Source organism: Meleagris gallopavo, chromosome Z (genome assembly GCF_000146605.3).
Source record: "Meleagris gallopavo isolate NT-WF06-2002-E0010 breed Aviagen turkey brand Nicholas breeding stock chromosome Z, Turkey_5.1, whole genome shotgun sequence".
Lineage (NCBI taxonomy): Eukaryota > Metazoa > Chordata > Aves > Galliformes > Phasianidae > Meleagris > Meleagris gallopavo.
This window is the reverse complement of record NC_015041.2, coordinates 30,724,429-30,729,504: the sequence shown is the minus strand read 5'-3', so window position 1 is coordinate 30,729,504 and position 5,076 is coordinate 30,724,429.

The window sequence follows — 5,076 nt, the reverse complement described above, 5'->3', positions numbered from 1 at the left end:
TTTGATGGGATCTGCCAGCATCACCAAACTCTCCCTGCCCAGGGACCTTGTTTAGACCCAGTGGAACTGTATGCTGCCACTGAGAGCACTGACTGTTCTGGGGTCATGCTTGATTCACAGCTCTCTATCCTCAAAAGTAACCCGGCACATGTTGATTCATGGCATTTAAAGCCATACCCAGCAGAAATATCCCAGTTCTGCACCAAAATAATTTCCCAAATGAAATCCTGATAGACCAGCAACTACCACTAATATGTTATTGTTCTGATATATAAAAATTTCTAAGTGTTGCTGTTTGACTAATACAGGCTTCGTCATCATGAAGGGTTTTATGAAACTTCTTGAGTGAACATGATGATTATTGAATGTTATTTATGTTTTATTACTATCTCCTTTCTGTTGTTGCCAGACCATGAGTTGTCAAGTAAAACATCATACAGAAACAGAGATGTTTCTTACTTGTTTGTTGTCTAGAATGTACCAATTTTTGAGATGAGAGTACATCCTTAGCACGGGAATTACCAATATTAAATTATTAATCAACTCCTTGTCCTTTCCTAACACACACTGAAATGTTAGTGCCACTCAAATTAGTTCCACACCAGAATTCCTTGAAAATATCCAACAGTGACCTTTGATTATGCTATAAATTTGAGAAGGGCACTTCACATATAAGTAAAGATGATATTCATAGGCATAGCATATAATGTAAAACAGAGGCATGCTGGTGAAATGAGTAAAAGTGTTAGAGTAACTAAACTGACTGAATAATGCCTTCACAGCGTAATCCATAATGTGTTGTATAGTCAACTCTCCTTTTGCATCTGTCAAATGCATATGGTAAATACTATTTTGTGCAATTTAGTAAATATATCACAATTTTATTACTTAGGAAGAAATCCGTGGTTTAGTCCTATTACGTGTAAATCCAAAACCAGGACTAAATTCTTTAAAATGAAATTGTAGAAAATTTACCCAGTTATGTTCAAGAGACTTTTTCTGCACATTGTGTTGAGAAGTCTTGAATGTTGTTATCACTGGTGATAAATATGAACTGCTAAAGTACTGACTTCGTAGTTAGCATCAGTGAAACAGCATGACAATATCAAAAAGGAATGAGCCATGATCATTTTATCTAAATACATAGAAACATTTTTGGAATGCTGATTTCTTAAGAAAAGTGCAAAGTGTCCTGAAAACTGACCACATCTATTCCTTAGTTTTAAAATACAGTCTGGGCATTTTTGGCATTCGTCCATCTTCTAGCTGTTCGTACAATAAAATCAAACAATAATGGGATCATGTAAGCATCAGCACAACATTTGTTGTATTTTTTTTTTTAGCTGATGATACTTTGATAATTGCCCAGTAAGTATAATATTAGTTCTTCTCTGTGCTGGCATGTCATTATGAAATAATTTTCCTTTAATGCTAAGTGCCACAAGTTTTGTCATGGCCTCACATAGTGTATTAGAACACATAAAGCTTGGAAACTACAGGGCTGTTTGTGAACTGATGGGAGTTATAACATGTAAGTCACATGAGATGTGAAGGCCTGCTGTGATCTCTCTGAAAGTGCTACATATAACAATAGCAATATTGCTCAAAGACACTGGTCAGGGGTATAAATTAAAAAAAAAATGGAGTGTGAAGTTAAATGCAAAAAATTACTATGCAATATGTAGCTATATGTAATGTGTAATTTACCTCCTGTCACCACCAAGCTGGAATGAGTTCCTCTCCTCTTCCGACTTAAGCATCCCAGATGTGCTGTAGAAATGGTATTGTACTTACTGTATGCCTGCTACACTTTTGCTTTCCTTTGTCTAACCTCAAGTAAGGTAATAAAAGCCCCTCATAGCAGAGCTACGTTTCACCCAGTTCTTCTCTTCTGAATCAGCTGTCAGGTTAACATCTGAAGAGGTAAGAGGAAATGATCTTTGAACAGCTAACAAAAAATAAGACACATTGGAAGAACAGTGCATTCCAAAAGGAAAAGGAGAATGTAATAGAGAAAACCTGCAGATCATACTTCTCAGAAACAAAAGGTTCGAGTAGTCTCCACTCCCGGGCCGAGCAGAATAAGGATAACATTCTTATAATTAGTGGACTCACAAAAGGAGGATCATGTTTTACAGATCTGATATCCCCTCCCCAGGAGGGAAAAAACCAGGGAAGCTACTGACATGATTAACCAAGACCAGGGAAAAGATTTTCATACACGGATATACAAAAGACTTAACCAAGAAACTGAGATGTAAAGTAGACTGACAACTTAAGTAGGTAAGGAAGTAGTTGCAAATGTAGAGACAGAACTGTGCAAGGCAGGATTGCTAAACTTAGAAATGGATTACAATGTGTATGAGTCTATGGGACCCAATGACATACATTCCAGGATCCTGAAAGAAGTGGCCAACATAATTGCCAAGCCACTTTCCATCATATTCAAATATTCATGGCTGTCAGGCAAAGTTCCCAGTAACAGGAAAAAAGGAAACATCACTCACAATTTTAAGAAAGGCAGAAAGGAAGATCAAGACAACTACAGGCTGATCCTCCTGGAAGCTCTGTTAAGGCACATGCATGATGAGGAACCGATCTGTGGCAGCCAGCACAGCTTCACCAATGGCAGATTGTGCCTGACCAATCTAGTGGTGGCCTCCTATCGTGGCTCTTAGCAGACTAAGGAAAAGCAACTGATGTCATCTACCCGGACTTGTGAAAGCCTTTGTCATGGTCCCACATCATATCTTTATCTTCACCATTTGGATTCAAACAGTGGATTGTTCAGTGGATAATTAATTAGTTGGATGGTAGTACCAGACAGTTTGTAGTCAGTGACAATAGAAGAGGAGGCTGGTCATGAGTGGTGTTCCCCAGAAGTCCATCTTTTGACCAGTGCTCTTCCACACCTTTATGGATAGCAGGATCGAGTGTACCCTCAGCAAGTTTGCTGATGATACTAAGCTGAGTGGTGCAGTTGATACAATAGAAGGGTAGCTAGCAGGATGAGGGAAGTGACTGTTCCCCTCTGTTCTGCCCATGTGAGGCACCCACATAGAGTACTCTGTCCAGGTCTAGGGCCTCCAGCACAAGAAACACATGAAGCTATTGGAGAAGGTCCAGATGACGGCCACGAAGATGATTAGAGGGCAGGGGCACCTCTCCTACTAAGCAAAGCTGAGGGAGCTGGGCTTGCTTAGTCTGAAGAAGGAAAGCCTCATTGCAGCCTTACATAACTTAAAAGTAGTTTATAAACAGAAGGGAGACTGACTTTTTACAAGGGCAGATAGTGATAAGGCAAGGGGGAAAGGTTTTAAACTAAAAAAAGGAAGGTTTAGATTAGCTATTGGGAGGAAGTTCTTCACTCAGGAAGTGGTGAGGCAATGGTACAGTCTGCTCAGTGAAGTTGTGGATGCCTCATCCCTGGAGGCATTCAAGGCCAGGTTGCATGAGGCTCTGGGCAACCTGATCTGGAAGGTGGTGTCCTGTGCAATGCATGGGGACTGGAACTAGATAGTCTTTAAGATCCTTTCCAGCCTTAGTCATTCTGTGATTCTGTGATAGCTTTCTAGCCTTCATGTGGAGGGCTATCAAGCTGTAGGGAATTGGCTGGGGTGCAGCTGCTGCTTGGGGATTGCTGGTCTTTGGTTGGCGGGTATGAGATGTGGCTAATGGGGCATCAGTTGGAGAGCAGTTGTACTGTTAGCTGGGACAATGAATATTTTATAATACTGTAACATGAATAGGCAAATAAGAGGGAGATATAGAATAAGAGGGAGAATAGGCAAATAAGAGGGAGAGATGATCTGCATATTTTGCAAGAGGTCTTCTTTTCCTTATGTAGAGAGCTTGGATCTTGCTAGACAGTCCAATGAGCAAAGGTGCCCCCTTTCTCCCCTTCCAGGCAGATAATGACACTTCTTACTGGAATGCTCTGTTGTTCGAAGGACTTGCTGCCCCAACATTGATGAGAAGAAGGAGAGGTCTACTTGTTTTGAGCAGTAATAGTTAAATCAGAATTTTTTTTGGCTGAGTTTTGTTTAGAATGCAGCAAAAGGGATCAGAAAGAGCATAATGGAAAGCTGGTATTTATGTCTTAGAGATAAACTAGTTTTCATCATTTTTCACCTTTAAAAATTAAAAATTAAAAATTTTCACCTTAAAAATTAAGGCTTTCCAGCAAGCAAGCTAAAACCTAATTTAGGAAAAATATCAGTGCAAAAGTGACACATAAGTGTTATTGTTCATACATATTTGTATCACATGTAGCATAGTTAGGCCCTGGAGACCCAAATCTATTGTGTCATGCAGATCCAATAGATGCGACTCCCTGTTACTATCACAACAACCAGCCTAATGCAACTTTAATGGCACACACGCTTTTGGATTGCTGCCTGGAATGCTTTTCTGTGCCTGCTTGGTATCCCACAGCTGTGCTGTGGATTGGAGGTTTGTTTATCAGTTAAAAGTGAAGCAGTGTTATAAGTTTCAGCACACCAAGAATGAGCTTGCGTTTGCAGACGTTTCCTGCAATCTGGCTGGCCCACTGTTGTTCCCACTTCCAGGAAGGGTGGTTTTGGGTTAGAGGCACTGGGTGGACATTAGTTCCTGATTTCAGACTAGCGCAGCCCAATCTTTTGCTGTGTTCCTTGCCCAAATGGACAAGCTGAAAGATTTCACGTGACACAAGAGCAAGCATTTCATGCGTAAGTCGTCCTCTCCTGGCTCTGGTCTCTGCAGACCCTTGTGCCCGGCCAGGGGTCTGATGGGCCGCTTCTTCCATTCCTTTTGTGCATTAAGGTACAAAGACCTGATTTTTCTGAAAGATCAGCTGAACAAGAGTTTCCTTTAACAAAACATACTTATTTACGTTCCTGGTTTAGAATCTACCCTCCTGCTGAGACGCTCGATCTCAACACGGGTAATTCCGTTCCCCAGGCCTACTGGTGACTTCCAGCAGCCGAACAGCCGCCCACCCTCGCTGTAGACGCTGCAGGGCGGGTGGGGGCTGCGGGCTTGCGCCGCGGCACCGCGCGTTAGCGAGGCGGGGCGCGAGGCGGCGGTGACGCGCGG